Source organism: Marmota monax, unplaced genomic scaffold, assembly GCF_021218885.2.
Source record: "Marmota monax isolate L192 unplaced genomic scaffold, Marmota_monax_Labrador192_F-V1.1 WCK01_AAM20220418_F8-fsc00629, whole genome shotgun sequence".
NCBI lineage: Eukaryota > Metazoa > Chordata > Mammalia > Rodentia > Sciuridae > Marmota > Marmota monax.
The window spans coordinates 1-26,543 of NW_026692023.1; positions in this window are offsets into that span (position 1 = coordinate 1).

Here is a 26,543-nt window from a genome sequence, read left to right on the forward strand (position 1 = left end):
ACCTTCTTTATCACATACTTAAACCTATATAGCAAATGTACACAGACCTCCTTTATCACTTGCTTAAACCCTCTTATTTACTTAATTACATAGGCTCTCTTATCTAGAAACACATTTTCCTTCTATTAAATCCATATTAGAACCTTCAAATTTCTCTTTCCCCATTTGTTAACTCCTTCTTTATTACACTTTGAAACAATCCTTGCAAATTTCTGAACTTAGGCAAATTATTCCATTTTAATAAGTGATATTTTATTATTTGAGGTACACCATTAATCACATCTGTTTACTATATCACGAAAACATAACCAATGTTTAAGTGTATAGGATTATACTGTTGAGGAACGGACAAAGCAAGGCACCTAAGATAGCACTGAAGATAGGGAAACAGTTTTATTTGGTTGCAGCCAGATTCAGAGGGCACTTAACTGGAAGACCTTCTGGGAATTGGACAAAGGCATGGTAAAAGCCTGTCCTAAGGAACTCACATACCTTGCTGAATCCAATTTCAGAGCGAGTCCCAGACACACCCTTGGCAGCCCCAGGAGGACCTGAGGGAACCATTTGTGAGCACCACTGGGAAAAGGACCAGAGGCAAGGAAGGGGCACAGGCCCACTTGGGTGTGGAAGCCCATCCCACAATGTCCCAGCAGTGTGACTTTGGGCAGGGCGCTGCACCTCTCTGTGCAGCCCAAGCATGGAAGCACACAAGTTAAGTGTCTGGCACACAGCAAAGTGGTGCTGCCATGGCCAGCAGTGCCAACGCCGCCGCCGCCCTGGAAAACTGAGGTAGGCCCTGGGGTCACATCCGAGTGTGAGGACTGACTCGCCAGGGGGAATGGCCCACAGCCACCGGTGCCTTATCCTGGCCAGTCCCCAAAAGGCAGGGACCAAGCAGCCCTGCTGCAGCTGGGGGGTGTGGGGTGGGGGGTGGGGGGGCATGCTGGACTGCCTCCGAAGACACGGGCCACCTCCTGACCTGGTCCCCTTGCCCGGGCCTCTGTCTCTGCATTCTGAACTTCCTCAGTCCCCAAAGGATGCTGCTGCCACCCACCGCTCACATATGAGGCTCCCGCCACTGTCGCCACTGCCAGATCTTGTGAGACTTTGCTCCTCTCTGCAGTACCATGCCCTCACCCCAGCAACCACAGACCCATCTGGAACCAGCTGTATGCTCCACTTTCCACCGCCCACTGAGCCCAGGGGTCAGGACTATCCATTCTTGGAAACTTCTATCCATATCCCCACCATGGAATCCTTTCCACTAACCCCATGACCTGAAAGGATTAAAACCCAGGTGCTGTTATGCTCGAACTCGGGACACCCCCTAAACCACCAGAGACCCAGATCGATGTGAGCAGCAAAGAGGCACTTATTGTGAGCTAGCTCCGTCCTCTGTGCACAGCAACTTGTGGCACTGAGAGGTCCCAGCCCAAGGTCTGCAGCAGTTTATACACTCTTTGGGGAGGGCAAAGACCCCACATCCATAATAGTTTCTCTTAGGAAATCATCACACACCGGGGAAAATCCAACAACAACTCTACAACAAGATTAGCGGATCAAGTGGGGGAAAGAATCTGGAGAGGATTATTGGTTAGTTCAAGGGGTGGACATACTTAAAAATGATTAGTTTAAACCATGAGGGTGTCCCAATGTGAGTATGTGCCAAGATGTAGGGCTTCTAGTTTAGATATTGGTCACCACACCTAGGTGGGGCCATCAGGAATTTCAGATATTGATATCTCCTCCTATCTTAGTCAATCCCCATCTACAGCTTTTCCTGAACTGTTTCCACAGAGCTTTTCTGTGGTATTTTCCTGACTTTAGGGACACAGTAGGTCAGGGGTTTAGTTTCAGAGCAAAATGATGTCCCAAGAAGAGTGAGGTTGCTTAGGTCTTTCAGTGGATCTGCAAATTAATACAAATCTGGAAATCTGTATGAAGATTAAAAAAAAAAAAAAAAAAAAACCTAGAAATGAGTGCTGGCCTGTCCTGTGCCTGAGAGCTGAGGAGATCCTAATTTTGAGCTCTGCTCTCTCCTTCACTATTTATTTGGGATCACTGTACAAAAGCACCCTCTCTTGAGGCTGTGACTGTCATCATCTGAACACAGCTACACCGGGGTGCTTTCTGTGAACCTGGCAGAAAAAAACAGGAATGCTGAGGGAGGGTCCTGAGCCTAAGGGGATGGAGCCCAAGTGCATTCCATTACTTGTTATCCTATATGATTTAATATTTTTTCTTTTGCTTTTGCAGTGTTAAATTGTAGAAAAAAATACAGAAAATTGAAAAGTCAATGTGTGAATGAAGTCAGAATTAGACAGGCAGTCAGTTCAGATAGATAACTTGAGTCAGGCACGAACAAGAAGACCAATTTTGAGTGATTCCAACAAGTTGGAGACTGTTCCATAAGGGAAAATATTTTCACTCTCTCAGAGTGCTTCTCCGACCCTTATCAAGAAACTCACCCCCCACACACACCTATTACCAAGGTAACCTGTCCCAAGAATTGCCCCTCTTTACAGGAAGCTTTAAGGGTGTTAAATTGTCTTGGCTCTCTGTCCTGCCCTTTCCCCTGCAGTCCACCTGTTCCCTACCTTTGGGCCACCCCACCAAGAATTTCTTGGCCTGGTTCTGGGCCTAGTCAAGGATTCAGGAAGGAGAAAAATAAGAAGAAAATGGCAGGAGAAAAAAGGAAGCCCAGGACATATAAAAAGGCAGAAAGCCTCACTTCTTGGGATACCAGGACACCAGCTATGGTCCCCTTCTCCCTTCCAGAAGAAGTCTATGTCACAATGCAGTTCTAAGAAAAGTCTGATGAGTTTTCCAAACAAAATTGCAGAGGAGTCCACTTGCAGTTATGGGCCTGCTTTAGAATCTGTTCTGTGCTGAACCACAATCTAGAAGTAGGCCACTGGCAGGGTGGCCTCAGATAAAACACAGCAGTGGATTCACCGCACGTCATTTGGGGTCTTTGGACACTTATGCTTCTGTAGTAGATATGAGATCCCATTTCCATGGCCACTACACTTTTATTGACTGCCATAGCCTATGATACAGTCTTATGTTCTATGTAATGAATATTTTCTTAGCTATTGGTTCACAAAATTATTGAGATACTTAACAATATTTCAAAAGCACTTGTGATTGCAAACTAAAGCTGGGTCCACTCTGGGATCAGGAAATAAAGGGGTAATTTCTGTGTAAAGAATTTGAAAATAATAAAGCTGACTAAAATATTCTGGTCTTTTTATTATCACCATGTGCTGGCAATTCTAAGTGATGTCACTGATAAATACTTCACCCCATCAGGACAGACGACTCCAGCCATCACACCCTCAACCTTTAATATCACTGCCAGGCTTCCTTTTTCTCTTCTTTTTCTTTCCAGCCATGAAAGTGTGCCAAAAAAGTTGTACAGTTTTTCTCTCCAGATTCCTGAGAGGAATGTACTTAAGAGCATCTTTGGGAATGCTAGATACTGAAGGGCTTTACTGTTGTAGTACTATATGGTTTCAAAAAGTGAAGACATTATTTAATTAATTAATTTATTGATTGATTGATTGATAGATTGATTGTTGTAGTTAGACACAATACCTTTATTTATTTGTTTGTTTGTTTATTTTTATGTGGTGCTGAGAATCAAACCCAGGTAGGTGTGGGCTTTTATCGCTGAGCCACAATACCAACCCCAAGACTTTCTTAAAGAGTGGCCAAGGAAGCCCTCAGGTGCCAGGCCTAGATTTTGAAAGATGGTAGATTTTGGCTTGGCAGAAAAAGGCACATGGTAGGCTTGCAGGTATAGGTAGAGTATTCAGGGCTCAGAGGATAAGGAAGTATAAAATATATTTGGGAAATCATCAAAAAAAATTGGTGTCATACTGGGCATGAATAGAAAGTAGGACTAGAAAAGTAAGTTGGAATCAGAAAGTTAAGATTTTTGAATGCCAGTTTGCATAGTATGTGCAAACAAGTTTAGAAACTACTGTCTTAAAATTTTTCAAATATGACTTCTCTCCATACCCACTACTATGACACTAGTCACAGGTCACTTGAATTACTTCTTATTCAGTCATTGTGCTTCTAATCACCCCTCATAGTTATCCTCCCCACAGCAACCTGGTGATCTCCCAGCAATACAAATATGACCATGTCAAATGCTTCTGCCTTTATATTTTCCAACATCTTCAATCCTTTTTTACCTCCTGGCTCCACAACATTTACCAGTATAACATAGGCAGGTTCTTCTATGAGTATTGTACATGGTGATTTTCAGCCTACTTGGATATATACCCCTTGGTACAGTGTTTAGAATCTTGGGAAAGAAACTCTTTGTTCTTTCCACCATTTCTTTTTTCCCCTGTCCCCTTTTCTCCATTCTGAGACATATTCTTCTACCAAAGGGCTTGACCCTTAATATGGAATACAAAGCCACTTTATGAAGTAGCCCTGTTTCTCTAATCTCATCTTTCACCAAGCTCTATTTTGTTACTTTAACTTCTCATACTCCAAACTTCTGAAAATTTCCAGAAAAGACCAATTATTCCTATATTGTGTGCCTATGCTTAGTTCTTTCCTGTCTTTTTAGAATGCCTCACCATTTTAGCTTCTCCAGTGCGAATGCTCTCTCTCTCTCTCTCTCTCTCTCTCTCTCTCTTTGTTGTAAATGCACCTTTTATTTTATTTATATGTGGTGCTGAGAATTGAACCCAAGTTCTCACACATGCTAGGCTAGTGCTCTACCACTGAGCCACAACCCAGCCCACTCCAGTGCTCTTAAAAAAAAAAAAAAAACTTGAAGTTTTGAAAGCTATCAACAAATCTCTCAATGTGGGGATTATCTCTTTGGAGATTTCTCTGACTCCTTACTGTGCTGGGTTGGGACTCTTCTTTTATTATCAAGGTTCCTATGTATTTTTCTTACTAAGCTTGCTGTGTTATACTATAATTAATTGTTTTAATATGTCTATAATTGTTACCTATGTCCTCTAGATTTGAAAATTTTATAATACTGTGATTTAATTTAGTCTTTTGACTTCAAGAAATTCAGAGAATTATTCTTAACAGAATACATCAATATTGAAAATAATTTTATATATTTTTTAAAGAAATTATAACTGTTACATAAAATATATATATATATATATATATATATATATATATATATATATATATATATATATATATTTGGTACCATGTGATGTTTTCATACACACACACACACACACACACACACACACTCTTTGTGTCATGTTCAAATGGAGGTAAACATATCTATTTCTTCAAATATTTACTATTCTTTATGGTGAAAATATTTAAATCTTCTATCTTTTTAAAATGTATAGTACATTATTGTATAGTCACACTACTATACAATAGCACATGAGAATATCTTTCTCTTATCAAATGGCACTTAATATCTGAAACTTTCCCCATCCTTTCCTCTCCCCTACTCTCCCTGGCCTCTGGTAACCACCATCCTACTATCAATTTCTATGAGATTAGCTGTTTTAGGTTGGACAGAACTAAAACAAAAGTAATTCATTTTGTTCAATCACAAAAGTGTGTTTTATACTTGCTCAATTTGGGGAGGGTGCCATCTATCCAAATGGAAACATTGCAACATGTTTTAAAAATATGAAATTACACTACATGCTGGAGAACTTAAAGGTAGGTGAAACTCCAAAAATAAAGTATGTATAGGAAGAACAAAGGACTGAAGACCAAAATCATTAGGGCAACATCTGCCTTTAAAAAGCAGAGATAAAGGATTTAAGTAGACAAAAGATTTGTAGACGGAGAGTCAGCATAATATATAAAAACCAGAAAAAGGAGTGTTTTGAGAAGCACAGATGTGATGGAACTAGTATTCCAGGTGGCAAGTGGTCTTGTGAAGTTTCTCTTTGGTGACACCTACTCTGGGAAGCAGCATCCACAGAGCAGGAACCACAATCTCCAGGAATCAAACTGGATAAATTTATGGAGGCTCCAATCCCTTTAGCCATAATCTAAACCCAAGTAGTTCTTGGCATTTTTGAGACACACAAATTTTTTGAAAAATCTCATGAAATCTAATGACTATCTATCCTTAGGAAAATATACCTGGGTACACATACATATGCAATTTCACTTATAATTTCTCATGGTTCACTCTACCACTACCCCTAAACCATCCCCACTCAAGCTTTTAAATGGACTTCCACATTACAAGTATGGTTCCACCATCAGATCACAAACAATGCTTGGGTTCTGAGGATAGGTCATATGATTGAGGATTAAGAATTATTATCTCTGTTCAACACTTAGTAAGTTTAAACTCATGGAGGCCTTAGGAGAAATCCTCTTTTGCCTTACCATTCTAAGGAGCAATGGACAGAGAAGAAGTATCCCTTGGTGCCTGCTAGTCTTTCCAGCCTGCCAATTGAGCATTTTCTGGATTTCTACCTATTGACTAACCAAATCACTAACTTAGGCTTCTAGCTACCATGGTTCTGCAAGTCTTGGCTTCCTAAGAGGTCTCCTTTAGAATTTTAACCAGCAAATAATTTACCTCATGCATGTCTGTCTTTTGACACCCCTTCTTTTAAATGACTCACCTTCATTTATTCACTTTTTGAATTAAAGAATTTAGGAAAGCAATGAAAACATTCTGGCTTCCAGAAATAGAAAAATAATTGTTTAAATTTTTAAAGGAAAGGGGAACTGAGTCATAATCAACTTTTGTCAATCTTAGCTCAAGGAAAGAACAGTGATGTGGGAAATTAAGAGAACTGGACAATAAAAAATATTATATTTGACTGTGATTTATATTATGAAGTTGTTTTTGTATGTACTTTCTGATTTTATTTTCTCTGAATTAGCATAAAAATATTTTTGCAATAACTGTTTCAAGAGTGAAATCAGATGTGTTGGGAAATTGTTTTGGGATTCTAAGTGTATTTATTTGATCTATATGTGTCATTAGTGATTAAGTCTTGATATCTCTTCAAGAGAGAATTTTAGAATTTGATAAATGGAGATTCCTTTAAGTAGAATATGATATTTTGTGGGGAAAAAAAAAAACTAAATGTAGTGAATGTGAAAGAATATTAGTCTAGAAATAATTATTATAGTCAATTTTATATTTGATTTTTAAAGAGATAAAGTGTTTGCATAAAAATCCTGCCCCATTTTATAAGGGGGTTTGGGGGTGATGGGCTAGTCTGGTGCCATGCTGTTGAATTACATGACTCTGCATTTTTCAAAACACATAGAACTGTATACCCCAAAAGTAATTTTTCTTGCATGCAAATTTTAAAAATTAACCAGGATGGAAAGCAGACTAACAAATGGATCTAACTGTATTTCAAAAATAACCTCTCTGGTAGGGACATGGAATAAAGGACTTAACCTAAATAACTTTAGGAAACAATGTTTCATCTAGATAGTACAAAGGATCCAGAAGGAAAGACTAAGAAACTATCGCAGATCAAAGGAGACTTAGGAGGAAGATAAAAGAAGTATAGTAGCCCAGGATAATATAGGCCATCGATGGAAAGACTGCAGAAATTCAAATGAAGTTTGTAGTTGAGTTAACAGTGTTGTGCCATGTTAGTTTCTTAGTTTTGATAAATGTGCCTTGGTTATATAAATGTTTATACATGGTTATGTGTTAATGCACCATGGTTATAACTAAGAGGAATATGGGTGAAAGGTGCAGGGAAACTCTCAATAATAGTATGTGCTCAACTGTTGTAAGACCAAATTTATTTTCATATAAAAAGTTAAAAAGTGCTGCCTCAAAATCCATAAATTTAAAAGTTAGGCTTTGTTGATTCTAGTAAATACTGGATATTTTGGTATTCTTCTACTTTAATAAGTTGTCATTTGGTAGAAGACCATTTAAACATAGATATAAATGGAAATTATTTAAAGAAAGAACTTTATTTTTAGGTCTTAAATAGAACTAAAACCAAACTGAATAATTTATCAAGGCTAACACAGGTTATGAATGTGCATGGGTGACTATGTTCATCCAGCATAATGCTTTTGCCAAACAGAATTAGTGTTTGAAATATTTCCAATAGAATATTATTCACAGATAACAATGCATGATTTCACATTAAATGCATGAAAAGAAATTGTAATTTCATGGTGTAAGTGGGGGAAAAACCAGCCTATTGTTTATGTCATGGTATCTTCTATTTTAAAAACACAGGGCTGGTGATATAGTTCAGTGGTAGAGTGCTGGCCTAAAGTGCACAAGGCCAGAGGTTCCATCCCCAGCCCCCCACACAAACACAGACACACAGTTCTTAACACTGCCTGTTGCCTCCCATCCAGGCAGTGATAATTACTTTATTATTCTGCCACTATAAGCTTGTGAATTTACATTATCTGGTATGCTGTTATGGTTTGGATATGGAATGTACTACAAAAGCTTTTGTGGTAAAAGCATGATCCCCCATGCAACAAGGTTCAGAGGAATGGGCCCTGGCCCATTCCTCCTCCCCCACTTCTCCACTCCTGCCATCTCCTTGAGCCGAGCAGTTTTTCTCCAATTTACTCTTCCACCTGATATTTCTGCCTTGGAGCTGTGGACCATGGACTGAACCCCAGAAACCATGAGCCAAAATCAATCTTTCCTCCTCCAAGTTGTTCTTGTCAGGTATTTTGATCTTGGGGATGAAAAGCTGACCAACACACCTACATAATGGGAATGGGCATAACTGTTTCCCTTCAATTCCTGCAATTTTGTTCAGTATAAAACTTAATAATTTTTTTACTTAAATTTACAATAATTTTATTTTAACTCTACAATAGATTTGTTTTTTTCCTCCTTAGAAGTGGTAATTTTCTGATAAATACTGAGAACAGATGAGATTTGTTTAAATTTTTGAATTTAAAAAGTTGTACAGTTTCAGATCTAAAACTAGAGATAGAGCTTTGTCCCCTTTATACTAATCAGTGACTGTATGTATGTCTGGGTTTGATTATAGTTGGCATCTCTGGATTCTGAGACAAAATATGCATTGCTGAGATGTCATGTCTTTCTGGAGTCCAAAAGTATAATCACTCAAATACATAATGACTCCTCCAGCTTTTTTGTAACCTGGTCTTAAGGTCTGCCTTACCTCCCCCTCTCTGCCCCCATACTCCTAATACCCCCTCTGATTTCTCATTACTTACCATTTAATCATTTACTCTAAGTAACATGACTTAACTTCTGTATGGTTGTATCTCCCCTCCCTTTTTAGATTGTAAAGGCCTACTGAACAGAATCAACTTTTTTGTTTATTTTTTTAAATGTTTTAGTGCAGAAAAATGGAATATGTGCAAATATTTGAATTAGTGACTCAGCAAACCAAAATATCGCCCTTTACATTGTTCCTAATTTCTCAGTATTAAAAAGTTGAACAAATTTTAAAGTCTTTAATTTATTATTCTAGTATAATACAATTAGGATGAATAAACAGTAAGTTGGAAAAGCAAACTATTATGTTATGGCAACTAAATTATTTTTCAAATCTGATCAATATATTCATGTATCTTGATGATTCTAAAAATCTTTCTTACAACACACCTGCATCTGTATTGCCTTGGTATTGTTTAAAAATGTAGGATTTTGAATTTCAACTTTGAATTTATACTCTAATGCAAGAATCTGTATTATTGGTTGAGCCCAGAAATCTTTATTTTAAAAAACTGGAATGGAGCCTTTATGTATTCTAAATTTTGAGAATCACTGGGATTGTTGAAGAAATTATACCTTAATTTGGAATGATTCAAGTACATTAGAATTTCAACTTAAGTTGTACAGAGGAAAATAAACAGTATAAATTATTAGTGAATAATAATTTCAGTTTGATGTTTGGGAAGTTAATATCTTTATTAGTCTACAAATGAAGTTCACTCATGTTATATAGTTTAAAAAATTCATTCAACTGTGGAAAGAAATTTGACAAATCCCACCTAAGCTGAGAATTACTGAGATGAAACAATAAAACCATTGAAAAGCAGTTGATGATGGTGCTGATGGTAGTGATAGTGGTGATGGTGATGGTGATAATGGTGGTGATGGTGATGGTGATGGTGATGATGGTGATCATGATGATGATAATAATGGTGATGATGGTGATGATGGTGAGAGTAAAGATATTGAACATGAGATCATTACTGAAGGCATCAGCCATGTTGATGATGATAATTAGGATGTCAGTGTTAACATGGACCGTGATGATCCCTGTGAGGACGTTGAGGAGGAGGAGAAAATTATGATTATAGCTGATGTTTACAATGATGGATTAACATGTAAGTTGCTCCTAAGAACATACAGAGTAGATAACTGACAATCATAACACAAGGAGTGTACTTTTTTTCTGCATACCTGTAATCCCAGATGTTCAGGAAGCTGAGATAAGAGGATCACAAGTTTGAGGCCAGCCTGGGCAACTTGGTGACACCTTGTTTTAAAATAGGAAATGAAAAGGCCTGGTGAAGATGATGGAGGTGATGAAGATGGTGATGGTGAAGAAAATGATGATGAAGCTGGCAACAATTATGGAGATATGAGGATGATGATGGTGATGATGGTGGTGATGGTGGTGGTGATGGTGGTAATGGTGGTGATGGTAGTGATGATGATGATGGTGGTGAAGAAGATGATGATACAGGTATTGATTATGGAGATATGAGGATGATGATTTTGATGGTTTTGGTGATGATGATGATGGTGGTGAGGTAGTGATGGTGATGGTGATGGTGGTGAATGTGGTCACAGTGATGATGGTGGTGGTGATGGAGGTGGTGATGGTGATGATAAGGATGTCGACAGTGAGATAGTCACTGACGGCGTTGGCAATTGCCACAGTCTGTCTGGGCACAATTCATGAGCCACTTATTAAGCAGGAACAAACTTTATTTTTTGGACGCACACGCACCACGCGAGCTCTTCAGGAATTCCCTCAGAGCCCAACTGCCACCACCGGCTCTCTCCCGGTCAGCCTCTCAACCGCTCTTGAGGCCGATTGGCTGGGTCATGTGGGCAAAGCCAAAAGAGTCCCCCAATGAGCAGCTCCATGGTCTGAAAGGGCAGGAAAACAGCCCAATGAGCATCACCGCAGAGGAGCCAATCAGCTGGTGCTAGGGCCGTGGTGAGCCAATCAGCTGGTTGCTGGGGCTGCTTCACCTATGGCTCTCAACATCTCCCCCTCTCTGTTTAATTAAACAACAAGCATGTGGCTTAGGGACTGTGCCTGTCTTAGGTTGTCCAATACTGCATATGGTCTTTACCCGTCATCAGATGAGCTGACCTCAAGGTGTCAGCCTCCTGTCTTAGCTTGGTACCATTGCAATTGGATCTTACCTGTCATTGACTACCTGGCCAGCATACAGCCACACCTGTGGATAGGCCTTTGTACCTGTGGGGGGTGAGGTTCTTTGCCTCACCTCTTTTGGCCCTTAAATTTTAGCTAAACGACCATCACAAGCAGAAGGGAGGAGGATACAACAAGCCAATTGACGGCTCGTTTTGGAAAAATTGCACCACCTATGACACCATCAGCAAAAATACCCCGGCACTACCACAAGACGCTGCACCAACAGATAGTTCACAATGTGTACAAGTGATACATAGTCCAGGCAAGTTCTGCAAGCAGTTGTGATACTGGTCCAGGCAAGTTCTGCAAGAAGTTCAGTGATAGCTATGGTAGAAGCTGTAGTTTGATTTTATCTTTGTCTTCACCGGCACTGGGATGATGATAGGAATTCTGGCAATGATGGCTAAAGAAAAAATTATGTAACATTACAGCAGGCACTAAAAGAAAGCAATTTTCTGAACAATTTACATTATCCTGAACAGAATTACTAAATATAATGAAAAGGAAAGCTGAAAGTAAATAAACAGATCTGTTAAACTCCTTTTTTGTTCACATATTAAAACAATCCTCAACAGCTGTTTACCCAATTTAAGTTAAACTATTCAAATCACGTGAATAAGAAAAAAAAAAATATTTGGATCCATTTTTTCATGAGCGTTCATCATACATGATATATGGACATACACACATACAAGCATACAACACAAAACACAAGTGTGCACACATAATATAATACATAAAACACATAACATAATAGTAAAGGTCTTGTAACTTTTTACAGATGAAATGTCCATTGCAATGTTTAAAAACTCCATAGTCAAAAACAAAAAAAAAATAGAACTGATCAGCAAAACATTAATCCAGGTCTGTATGAGCTCAAAAAACAAAATAGAACTTTATGATGTGGGAAAGAGCAATAATAAAATAGATATTGAAAAAAGCATCCTGGTTTCATTAGCCTCCAGGTGTGGGAGAACCACTGTCACAGATGTAATGATAGCCAAACTGGAGTTCTGGATATCAGCTGTTATGGATTTGAGCGAAATCATCTTCTTTTTGGTCTGTACAAATCACTGTTTAAAAGAGGTAGAGGTATAGCCAGGACCATTATCTGTTTTTAATTGTTTTGGAATGCCCACAGTGGCAAAATTTTGTAAGCAATGAGCTATAATATTTTTAGTTTTTTCTCTGGCATGAAGGGAGCCTATCAAAAATCCGGAAGAAATATCAACTGTAACATGCAAATCTTTTAATTATTCAAATTCTGGCAAGCGTGTGATGTCCATCTGCCAAATATGGTTAGGTATCAGTCCTATAGGATTGACTCCAAGATTAATTTGTGGTAAAAAGGTCATACAATTTTGACATTGTTTTATTATTTGTCTAGCTTGTTCCTTATTTATTTTAAAATGCTTTTTTAAAGTATTTGCATTGACATGAAAGGATTTATGAAAATTTGTAGCTTCGTCTAGTGTAAAGAAAATATGTATGTCATGTGTAGTTTTATCTGCTAAATCATTGCCCAAACTAAGGACTCCAGGGACTCCTGTATGTGCCCTGATATGTCCTATAAATAATGGATCTTTTCTGTCCCAGATTAGACCTTGTATAGTGGAAAACAGTAGAGGAAGGGGAAATCCTACCAGCATCTTCAAGCGATAATATAGCATGAACTATATACTGACTATCAGAAAATAAATTAAATACAGAATCTTTAAACATCACAAAAGCCTGTAATACTGCATTAAGCTCTACCTTTTGAGCTGATTGTTTGGGTACTAAAAATGAAAAAGTTTGATCAGGGGTAACTACTGCTGCTGTACCATTATTTGACCCATCAATGAATATATTTGGAGCATTCATGATAGGTGGTTTTCTTGTCATTTTGGAAAAACTACAGGATGCAAAGACCAAAAAGATAACAAAGGATTAGATGGTAAGTGGTTATCAAATGAAACATTAGATTTGCACATGATTATTGCCCAAGTATTTAACTCATTAGCTAACTCATCAATTTGATCCATAGTATATGGAGTAATAATTTTATTGAGAGAAATTCCAAACACTCCCTTTGCTGCTTTTATTCCTTTGAGTATTAAGTGTCCTACAGCTTTAGGATACCTAGTAAGAATAGTATTAGGAGAATAAGATAAATGTATCCATAATAATGGACTTTCTTGCCAAAATAGTCCTGTAGGAATATTTTTTGTTGGTAGTACAATAAATAATAAAGGCAAACTTATATCAATTCTATCCAAATGCATATTTTCCATATATGTTTCAATGATTTTTAATGCCTTTCTTGCTTCAGGTGTTAACATTAGGGGTGAATTTGAATCTGATGGACCTTTTAGTATATCAAATAAAGGTCCCAACTCTCCTGTTGGTATGCCTAGATAAGGCCTTATCCAATTTATGTCTCCTAATAACTTTTGAAATTCGTTAAGTGATTTGAGTTGATCTACTCGTATTTGAATTTTTGGTGGACGGACCATGGTTGAGGATAATAGAACTCCTAAATAATTAATTGGAAAATTTAATTGTACTTTATCTATTGCTATCTCTAGATTATAATTTTTTAATAAGTTTGTCAGTGTGGCATAACATTCTAGCAATGTGTTTTTATCTTTGTGTGCTAATAATACATCATCCATATGTGAAATATTTGTAGTACAGGATTCTGATTTCTAAGTGGCTGGATTGCTTTGTTAACATAAATTTGACACATAGTTGGGCTTTTAGCCATCCCTTGAGGGAGTACTTTCCATTCATATCTCTGATCAGGACCTTCATGATTCAGTGCAGGGATAGTAAATGCAAAATGTTGACTATCCTCAGGATGAATTGAAATTGAAAAAAAAAACAATCTTTAATATCTATAACTAAAACATACCAGGTTTTTGGCAAAGCAGACAATTGAGGAATCCCTGATTGAGCAGGTCCCATAATAACCATCTCATTATTAATGGCTCTTAAATCTTGCAATAATCTCCATTTACCAGATTTCTTTTTGATGACAAAAAATGGGAGTATTATGGGGAGATACAGAAGGTTGTATATGTCCTTCCGCTAATTGTTGTTTGACCAGGTCATGGGCTGCTTGTATCTTTTCTTTAGTCAGGGGCCACTGAGGAACCCATACTGGTCTTTCTGATTTCCAAGTAATTTTGATTGTCTCAGTGGCCCCTTCTGAAAATCCAACCCATGTCTGTCTGTTCCTTGATTTATTTGAATTGGTGCTGCTATACCTTGTTTTTGTTCTCCTAATCTTTTTCCTTTCCTAAAACCTTGTCTAGCCATAATAGTGGGTGTATTTTGATTGATGTTATTTGTTAATGTCAAACCTAATTGATCTAGGACATCTCATCCCCATAAAATTATAGGAAGATGATACAATGCATATGGTTGTATAGTTCCTTCACATCCTTCAGGATCCTTCCAATCTAATACCATTGCACTTCTATGGGGATTAGTCGCCACTCCTAGGCCTCGAAGCATTTGAGTGACTTGTTGTAATGGCCAATGTTTTGGCCATTCTTGACGAGAAATAATGCTAAGGTCTGCACCTATATCCAGTAGCCCATTAAATTCATGTCCTTGAATATTTAGTTTTAGCATGGGGCGAGAATCTAAATTTAAAGACAGCATAGCCCAATCTACACCTGTGGAGCCTAATCCCTTGGAACCTCTTTCTACAGTACGACTGGAAAATTTATCATGTAGGCTGGGTATTATTAGTAACTGTGCTATTCTATCTCGTAGAGAAATTACTTGTATACCCTTTGGAGAACTGGCTATAATTTTTATTTCACCTTCATAATTGGGATCAATTACCCCAGGACTTATCATAAGTCCTTTTAGAGTAGAAGAACTGCGTCCTAACAATAAGCCTACTGTTCCTTGGTCCTTTTACTCCTGTGGGAATGATTTGAACTCCCATCTCAGTTAGTACTGCTCTGGCGGAGGCGCAGATGTCCAACCCTGCACTCCCTCTGGTTTGTCTGATGAGAGATCTGATGGATAATGTGTCCTGGGCACTACCCTGATGGTGTTGCTGGGTTCCTCCATGGTGTTGCTCGGTTCCTCCATTGCCCCGTATATTTGTGGCCGTGGGCCCCGAAGCATTCCGCCCCCCTGTCCGTTTTTTGGCAATGGAGCCCGATGCCTTTCTCCATGATATCGTGGTTAAACACCTGGTTCTTGTCCATTTTTTGATAACGGAGTACCCTCTATGGTAGTTTGAGATTGGCATTCATTAGCCCAATGTCTCCCTCTACGGCATCGTGGACAAATACCCGGTATTCTACCCCTTTGATACCTAGTTTTGTTAAACCCTCCTCCTCTGGGGCAATTTCTTTTAAAATGTCCTGTTTGTTTATAATTGTGGCATGTTTTTGGCCTGGCATCTAAAGCCTGTTGTACTGCAGCTGCCAAGACTTGCCCTTGTTCATTAATGTCTCTACATAATTTAATATATGTGTTTAAATCTTCATGTTTCCATGGTCTAATGACCTCTCTGCAGCAACGATTTGCTTGCTCATAAGCCAGTTGTTTTATTAATGGAATTGCTTGTTCTGTATTCCCAAAAACTCTGGTAGCTGTTTGAATAAGCGTATCTAAAAATTCAGGATAAGGTTCATTAGCTCCTTGTATTACTTTAGATAATTGACCTTGTAAATCTCCATGTCCTTGTAAAGTCTTCCATGCCCTAACCACATCTGCAGCAATTTGTGAGTATATGGCAGGATCATATGCAATTTGTTGCTGGTGACCCTCATAAGGTCCTAACAACATATCTGGATTTCTCTGAGGATAACCGGCTGCTGCATTTCACCTAGCAGTCTCTGTGCAAAATTTCTGATTGCAACCTTCCATAAAAAATATTGCCCTCCATTTAGCACAACTTTACACATACTAGCCCAATCTGCTGGCATCATGTCCAAGTTGGTAATGGACTCCACCATGCCTACAGTGAAGGGTCCTTGGGGACCACATGTTGTTACAGCCTCTTTTAACTGCTTCACTGTTTTGAATTCTAAAGCACAGTGAATTCGCTGCTCTCCTGCCTGCTCAAGTACAGGACATGCCAATCTTTGAGGTCCTGTCTAAGGGTCCCATTTATCAACTACAGGGGTTGGAGTCCCCCCAGCATATATTGTCTCTATAGATGGAGCTGTTGGTTGGAAACTTTCACCCTCTGGTGATAGAAAGGTGTTAGTAGCAGCCTCCTGTTGTGACTTTTTCCCTGATAGTCCTTCCTCCTTTCAATTTTCTTCCTCTGTCTGACTAGCTCAAGAGACCTTCTCTTTTGCTTGATCTACATGTTTTCTACCATAGTCTGAACCTCTAACAATTTACTTAACACTCTTTCAGTTTGTTTTTTACTAATTTCTAATCTACTATAAAGATAACACAACTCAATAAGATAACACAAAACAAAACCGTAACAGAATGAAACAAAAACGGAACAAAAAATCATTGTATCAATTTTCCTATTTTCTTGAAATGTATTTTCGTGGTCTATCTCTATCTCCTCCTCAGGGCCAAACAACTTCAAACCTTGAGCCAACCATTTTCCCCAGTTTGCCTGAGAAAGTTCTAGGGACAGGCAGCTTGAAACAAAAGCGAAACAAAACGAAAGAAGAATCTTAAAATGGCTACCCATTCTCTCGCCCTTCCCTCAGGGGCGAGCAGTTTACCTTATCACTTACCCTAAGTTGTTCCCCTTGCGCACCACCAAATGCTGCAGTCTGGCTGGGCACAATTCAGCAGCCACTTATCAATCAGGAATGAACTTTATTTTTAGAACACACGCTGCACCACAGGAGGTCTTCAGGAATTCCCTCAGAGCCCAACTGCCACCACAGGCTTCCGGCAAGCCTCTCAACCCCCACTCCTCCCACTCTTGAGGCTGATTGGCTGGGTCGCATGGGTGGAGCCAAAAGAATCCCCCAATGAACAGCTCTGTGGTCTGAAAGGGTGGGGAAACAGCCCAATGAGCATCACTGCAGAGGAGCCAATCAGCTGCTGCTGGGGCTGCTTCAGCTGCAGCTCTCAGCAGGCAATGTCAATGGTGATAATCATGGTGCTAGTGAATGGTGTGGACCATGCTGATGATAGTGATGATAACAGTGAGGACCTCCACAATGTGGGAGATGAGAGAAGGAAGATGATGGTGGTGATGTTGGTGATGATGACATGGGCGATGTTGACCGTACTGATGATGGGATGAGAATGATTTCCCAATATAAATTAGAAGCAGAGATAAAAGGAATAGCAAGAATGTGGGGGAAGAAAAAAAGAATAGAATGAAACAGAATGGATCTCACAATCTTTGATATTGCCACCAAGAGGACAGTAGACCAGCCAGTGGTGACATTGACTGGCTGGTTAGTGTGTCTCTTCTTCTAGTTCTGGGCTTCTTTATTCTTTTATTTTTCTGGTGTTGCTTATATTCCCAAGGTGTGTGGCTTTTGAAAGTCCATATGCAAATCCCAAGACCTCTGTGCTGAGCATATTTACATGGTTTTCAGTGCAAACTCTTCATCTGAATTAGGGAATCTCACCTGATGTCTCTAGTAAAAAAAATCCAAGAGAACTTGGAGAAATTAGCTAGTTCCACCATTTCTAATACATGCAGAGTTTTGGGGATAATCTTATCCCTTTAGCATTGGAATTGCCACTGGGAAGTGGACTTGAGAAATAAGAATCATTGAGCACATTTGCCACAGAGGCTCGATATGGAGCCACACATCTGGGAATAGGTTTGGGTGAAACTCAGAGACTCATCCTGCCTGAACTGAATTTGGCATTATTCATCACTTCCTTCCAAGGGTATTGGGATAGGTATGTTTTTTGCTTCTATTGGATTTATAAATATAATTCTAGAATTTTTCAAATTAGCCATACCTTCAAGCTGGCTCTTAAGGCACAGAAGACAACATTAAAGCCAATGAAGAGTTCTCGCTTCTAAATTTCAGGTTGGCCTCTGTCCATGCATAGAAATTGCTAGGGCTGAATTGGATGATTGGGAGAGATGAAGGTTCTACATTTTTGGTATCTGAGTTAGTATTCACGGTGGACTTGGTTTTCATAGCTACTATGTGGCGCAAGATATATATATATATATATATATATATATATATATATATATATATATATTTTAAAGACAGAGGGGGAGAGAGAGAGAGAGAGAGAGAGAGAGAGAGAGAGAGAGAGAGAGAATTTTTTTTTAGTATTCATTTTTTAGTTTTCGGCAGACACAACATCTTTGTATGTGGTGCTGAGGATCGAACCCTGGCCGCACACATGCCAGTCGAGTGCGCTACCACTTGAGCCACATCCCCAGCCCTGTCGCAAGATATATTGATTAAGCTCCTTCCTCTTCTTTACACCTTGGCATGAAATACAAGATAGTGTCTTGGTCATTAGGGAACAGATTACCATAGTCAATATGAAGGACCTTGGGTCACCGTAGAGGTGAACACTGGGTTAAAGGTGTAGCTTGTAGGTAGATGGCTTGCTTGGAAGGCAGAGGGTTGATTTCCAAAGACCATAAATAAATTTAAAAATCAATCAATGAGTCAATCATGGTGGATTTTGATCTTATGATAGCTATTGATGAGCTCCAGACCTTCAGATCAAATATCTTCTCTCTGAATGTCTCATCTGAGACCTACGGACAGTTCCATCATCCCCATATACATGGATGATGTGGTAGTAAACTTTCAGGTACATAATAGGAACTTATTAAAAACTTTTCTTATTATTGAAATAAAACTGCAATAATGACCTCATTTTGATTTCCCAACATACTGTGATGGATATGTGGAATCGAAAGACAAATATTTAGCATCATGTGACACAGTATTTTTGGCATGTGAAAGAATTCAAGGATTTGGAGGGTTTTACTTCCACCCATGATGCTGTGGGGCTGGTCCACAGAAGCATTCATGTCAACGGACACTCTTTGGTGACCGCCATGAACAGGAAGTGTCCATTCCTGTCCTTACTCAGGATATTGGAAAGAAAGTTCCCATTTCTCCTACTGCCCTCTCCTTCCACATGGGTGGTGGCCATGTAGGATCGAGATTGTACACCATCAGAGAAATTCATCCTGAAGGGGCCAATGATTGAAATAATATAGAAATCCCAATGAACTGCACCATTTGGAGCCAATTATTAACCCAGTGGCAATCTCTTAGAAATAAGTTCAAAATTATTCCCTTTTCCTTGTGCAGACAAATACAAGATGGCGCCCACTGTCTCCTTAACCCAATCTTAGAGGCTCTCTTAAGTTTATGATTTAGTAGAAATATAGCCTTCTCCACAGAAATGTTAAAAGTTTGACATTTAACTAGATTCTGCCAAACTGTACAGGACCCAGATGGAATTATGTTTGTATTAATTATACAGGAACATGGACGTAGCTTTTAGGGATGTCACATGGTCATCACCGACAGGCAATTTAGAGTAATTACAAGAATGAACACTCATTCTGATAGAATGAATTTTAAAATGGGGTCTAGAGAATAATGATAAAACCAGGATGTGAGCAGAGGATTTGCTCTAATTTTAACTGAACTCGCATGCTCTCAGAATTGGGATGGCTGGTTTGATTCTTACAAAAAAAGAAGTAGGAAATTTTTCAGTAAAGCTCTCTCCTGAGAAGAACAAAAATTTTCCCCCAAGACTTGTCAATTGGGAGATAGTATGTCTCATTTTGTTGTAACACTTTGTATTTTCGTACTTGCATTTCTACATTTATGAATGTATTTCTAGTGGCTTTTAAAAATTGGAGGCAAGAACTGGAGGTACACCGCTGTAATCCTAGGGACGTGGAGGCTGAGGCAGGAGGATCACATGTTAGAAGCCAGCCTTGAACACTTAACAAGACCTTGCGTTAGAATGTAAAAATAAAATAAAGAGAATGTGCAGCTCAGTGGTAGGACACCCCTCAGTTCATCCCCAGTACCCAAAACTAACTAAATAAAAATACAAAATGGTAAGCTTTATTGGTTTTATTAATACAACATTTTGCAAGATATTCGATGTGTTGAAATCTACCCTGAAGCTTGCGTTTCTGACAAATAAATTATTTGAGATCACCCCTGTATATTGAGTGCATTGTGATCATCCCAGATGGGTAATATTTGAAGATCAGCAGGTGCAAATTCTGAATGTCCATGTTGTAAAACACGGTGACAGTCTCTTTCAGAAACAGCATTAGAAGGTTTTCTTGATGATCTCCTGTGTTCCGATATCCACATCTTCAATTGCATTTCACGGAAACCCACGAGAAAACCACAAACACGCAAATATCTTTGCAAAACCTGCCAACACTACTCAATAATTCACAATCTTCTCTGATACGATTGCCATTGATTTAGTATTTCTAGTATATATGAGGAGTGTCCCAGGGACATAGGACCGATTAGGATTTCTGCAATCTACCAGTGCAAATGATCATTTCACACTTTTAATCAAAGCTGACTCCGATTGGTGTAGTGCTCAATAAAACATCAATCACCCTCCTTCCCTTCCTCGTTGGTTCCTGCAATAACAAGTTCCAATCTTGCAATGCCTTGGGCACAATAAGGAACCGACTGGCAGCGAGTGGCTTCTCTCAGTTCCGCCTGTTAAAGAGCAAAGGAGAGTGTTCTCATTTATACTTCAGGGGGCTCCATCTGTAGTGACCACAAGTGTCATCAGGAGCTTTTAGCTCCATGAGGAGGTATTCAGGAGGCGGGAGAGGCCAGACTCTTTCCGTTATTGCAAAAGGTGAATTGAGGAAACTCAGGCTCACGTTTAAGCACAAATGAGTTAAAAGCTTGATTCTTTTAAAAACTTGATCTGGCGAGGGTGGTCACATTCTGAGAATCTGCATATGGCAGAAATAATCACCCTTTCATTTCTGCACTCATATGAATGAAAAAAGAAGGAAAGAAAGAAAAAAGAGCCAATCATAATGGTACATGTTGACAATCCCAGCGGCTCAGGAGGATGACGCAGGAGGATCACAAGTTCAAAGCCAGCTTCATCCAAAGTGAGGCTCTTAGCAACTCAGGGAGACCCTGTCTCTAAATAAAATGCAAAATAGGGCTGGGGATGGGGCTCACTGGTCAAGGGTCCCTGAGTTCAATCCCTGGTACCTAAACCTCCCCCCAAAAAACCAAAAAAATAAAAATAAATAACTCTTGAACACACATCCCTCGATTGCACTGAAGTTAAAATAATTCTAAGAAATCATTTGGGAGTGGAATTTGCTCTCTTAGCTTTAAAAGAATGAATCAAAAAGGATCATAGTACATTCTAATGCAAGGCGATTTTTTTTTCCTTTAGTGGAAAACAATATATTATAAGATATAATAAAATTTCAAGTGAAATCTTTAATAAAAGGAGAAAAGAAATTACTTTGACATCAGAGTTTTCACTGTGATGCAAAACAACTAAATCCCCATTTTGGTTCTCAATTGCTTGTAACTGGTGTAGTTGAGAAAAAAAAATATATATCATATATATGTGTATTTATAGGATGCATATTACATAATAATATGCATTAAACATACTTCTCAACTACAGCAGTATAATATATATGATATGTAATGTACAATATTATATATTATATTGCTGTAGCTGAGCAATATGTAATATTTATATATGAACATGTATTCATACATAATAGCACTTATTATATATTAAAATATATCATTAAATTTTGTATATATTTTTATATAATGTATCATATTATCATATTATATATAATACATATTTATATATCATAATCACATATTACATGTATAAATTATAATCATAATACATTTATACATCATATATAATCATATGTAATGTGTACACATCAAAATATAAATGTTCCCATATTTTACATATAGATACACAGTATACTAAACATATAAATATAAATAAAAATATATATTTAAATATATTTAGTATATTAAATATATTATATAGTTAATATATTATTTATATAAAAATATAAATATACAAATATATATTCATATAATTAAATATATAATATATTTTAAATTTTAGATAAATTTATCATTGATGGATTTTATATATTATATAAATATCATATATTGTGTATTTTATATATCATATAAATTCATAAAGTATAGAAATACATTTATATAGAGATACAGAATATAAAAAATATTATACATCAAATATATATATGTAATATATAATACATTCTATATTAAATATACAGATATGTAATACTTAAACATATCTATAAATCATATATAATCATATATTTAATATAGAATGTATTTTATGTATTATCTATCTATCTATCTATCTATATATATATATATATATTATAAACTGTATAAAAACTATTTATATATTTATCTATTTATGTATTTATCTATTTATATATTTATCTAAATATATATTTATATATTATAAACTATATGTATAAAAACTATATGTATAGATACCTTTGTATACACCACGTCCCATCATTTGAAAGTCATCACCATCTTTTTCTACAAGTGGTTTCAGTAAGGATGACTAACTCAATAGGGCGGTTGGGGTTAGCTCCTGATAAAGCCCTTTCTTGCAGGTCTGAGGTCAGTGCCCATTCCTGCAAATACAAAAAAAGAAAAAAAGAAAAAAAAATTCTCCACCTTGGGTTCTGCAGAGTGGCCATTACCCCAGGCTGACACGTTGCCAGATCCCAGTGTGATACTCTGGACGATGTGCAGTGAATTAAAGGGGGTGGACCCAGGCGCGTCTCCATGGACTTTCTCCAAAGCTCCACTTCTTCACTGATGGAGGAAAAGATCCAAGTTGGGATGGAGACGATGCCTAGGGAGCTGGGAGGGATTCTGCAGAAGCACAGGTTGCCCCTGGTTCATGCAACTCCACAGTGCAGTCTCCTGCGCTGCGAGGGCCAGGGGCGAGTGTGCAGGAAGATGGACATCGGACGTCTGGCCGCTCCGGTGGCCCTTGGTGACACTCTTCCCAGGCACACCATCTTGCTATCCTACAATTGCCTAGTTTCCCGCCTCAGAAGGTTGCTCTCTGGACGCAGAGCAGAGGGCGCCACCTACTGGTCGGCTCTGGTTGCTTCATGGAACCCGTGGCATGGAATTGGTGTTTGATTGATGGGTTTTGTTTTGTTTTATTTCTTTGCTAAAAGGTGTTTCTCATTGAAATATGGATGTATAGGCATGGTAAAAATATAAACAGATAAATATGCATAGGATGTTTATATGACTTATGGGTCTTATTGATATTCCTATCCTAAAATCTTATGGGGAATCTATGAAGAAGGTCAGTCAATTATCCAAAGTTAAGCAGCTGAGAACATGGAATTCAGGTGGGATCCAGGAAACGCCCTCTCCTCCCTCTAAAAATATTACCTCCAGATGTGGGGAGATGAGAAAGAATGAGCAAATCATTGTTCGATCTTCTTATTGGGACAGCTATTTAAAGGACCTGCATAAAGTGATACAAAGTATCTTTAATGGCTTTTGAAAATACCCTCCAGACCCACAAAAGGTGAAACTCTGTTTCCTGATGTATACACCAATGGCTTCTGGTTTATCCATTGGCTTTGGCTTATGGAAGGAAGAAAGAACATGTTTTCACCAGGAAATCCTTTTTTGTTATAATTAGTCTTAGACTGACCTTCCGTTTTGAATCATTGGAACAAATGGGGTTATCAATGATTATATGTGTATATATGTAATTATAGATACAATCATGCATGAGTGTAAATCCATGCAGTTTATACTCGTGTGGCATGCATGCTGTTTTCTTGTACTAGATTGAGTCATTAAAAAGCTCATTTCATTCATAAATTTGATTTCAGTAACAGACATTTAAATTTGTTTTAGACATCTCTGTGAGACTGAGTTAAAAAATTGTTTTACCCTTTATAGTTATCCTATTAAAAATGTTATACATTTGTAATATTGTTGAAATGATAAACATGGTAAACACTGAAAATTAACATTGACATTATGCAAGCTAGCACATTGGTTTGTAGGATATTAAATATATTTAAATTTTTATTATTTAAAATAATACTTTAATTCTTCTAAGTTTTCTGTGGTCTTTGGCTAATTCTAATTTTTTTTTCATTTGACTTAACATTTCAATGTAATCTGTTCAAAATTTTGAAAATTATTTATTTTGTGACTAGTCCAGGTACTATTTTTCCTGTTTTTTTTTTTTGTCCAAATCCTATACTCACTCTTCTTCCTAAACCTACCAACTATCTTCCTAATCCTACCGACTATCCCTTTTTGACTGGATGTTCTCTTCTACATTCAATAATCCAAGGTACAAGATCCTATGCCATTGTATATTGATTCATCTGATACATCTGTGCAGAACGTAATTCAATCGTATATATCCCAATCAAGGGCCCAATGCCCTTCTGTGCTTCAAATCTTACCTATATTTCTGTTTTCATACTTATATTTGACCTCTATATTCTTATAAATATTGCAGGTTCCCAATACCAGTATTCATCCCGCAGAATGATTCCTAACCCAAATGGAACATGTTATTAACCCTAACCATACATTTTTCCCTCAATCTAACTTTACAAAAGAGCAAGTACAGAGTTGATCTTACAATACAGGAATGTAGGGGATCCTACACCTGCTGAGGACCTCAAAGGTAGGTGCAAAAATGATCCCTGGAGAAGATGTAGGCAGTTATGTAGGACCTGAGAGAGCAAAAGTCATCTTCCATGGCAAACAGCCCGGTCAGGATGAAGGGATGTGTCTGAATCAGCCCCTCTCTTCTCAATGCAGGGAAGAAGGACCAAACCAGGCCTGTGTGGATAGCTGTTCCTGGGTGCCTATGGTTTATATAACATTCTAACTTGTGAAAGTGTCTCAGGAAGATGGGGCAGCCTCCATCTCATGGGACCCTTGGAAGCAACTCTTAGGACAATGGGGTTGCCAAGGCAGTGACCTCATTCAGTTTCTTGAAGGAAGTGACCTCACATCACTTCCTTGGTGATGGAACTCTCTGAACGTGGGATCCAGGTAGCGAGCAACCAGAGCCAGTCCCAGTCCCAGTACCAGTGGGCTCACTTGTTTGGATTTACCAAGGTCAGGGTCAGTCTTTCTTGGTACCTACTGATGTGATGATAGCCAAATGCCAGGAAAGCTCTGAAGAGGGGCCTTTCCTGAGAAAGAAGGTAGTGGATCATTGCTGGCTCCTGACAACTTCACAGAGTTGGCCAAGGAGACCAGATCTGAGACAGGACAGGACACTGCTGGGGAACATAGTATGGCCCACCAGTCAGAGGACACCCCAAGACCTACTTGGGGGAAGGAGGTGCCTTTGTGGGTGTGTGTTTGAATTTGTGGTTTTGTCTCATGTTCTGAGAATATGTAGGAAAGGTGGTGTATACTTGTACTTACCTTTTGCTTTTTAAGGCTACGTGTTATAAATCTAGTCAACTTTTCATTGTAATACTTCTCCATGAATTTTGAAAGTTAACAAATATGTAAATTTCTGTCTCCCTCTCTCTGTAGTCTACTTCAGTCTGTCTGGGCACAAAATAGCCGAGCCGCCACAAAGCCTTGTAGGTTCAAACAGCAACTCTTTATTCCTGAACTCTCACCTGCACTGTACACACACTTCCCGGGAACACACTCCCTCCATGGGCTCTGGGAGAACTCAAGGGGAACTCCAAAGTAGTGGGCTCTAAGGCAGCAGGATCCACCCTAATCCCAGCAGGATCCACCCTAATCCTTGAGCTGCCCTATTCCTGGAGGATTCGCCCTAATCCTGGAGCTGCCCTAATCCTGGAGCAGAAACACCTTTCAACCTTTCTCTCTAGCAAAATGCCAGGCGTCATTCCAACTAAACTGAGGCTCTCAACATCTCTCCCCTTCTGTTTAATTAAACAACAAGCATGTGGCTTAGGGACCGTGCCTGTCTTAGGTTGTCCAATACTACATATGGTCCTTACCTGTCATCAGATGAGCTGACCTCAAGGCGTCAGCCTCCTGTCTTAGATTGGTACCATTGTTATTGGATCTTACCTGTGTTTGGCTACCTGTCCAGCATACAGCCATACTTGTGGATAGGCCTTTTCATCAGTGTGGGGGGGTGAGGTTCTTTGCCTCACCACTATTGGCCTCCAAATTTGGCCTTGGTACCAGTGTGGGGGGTGAGGTTTTTTGCCTCACC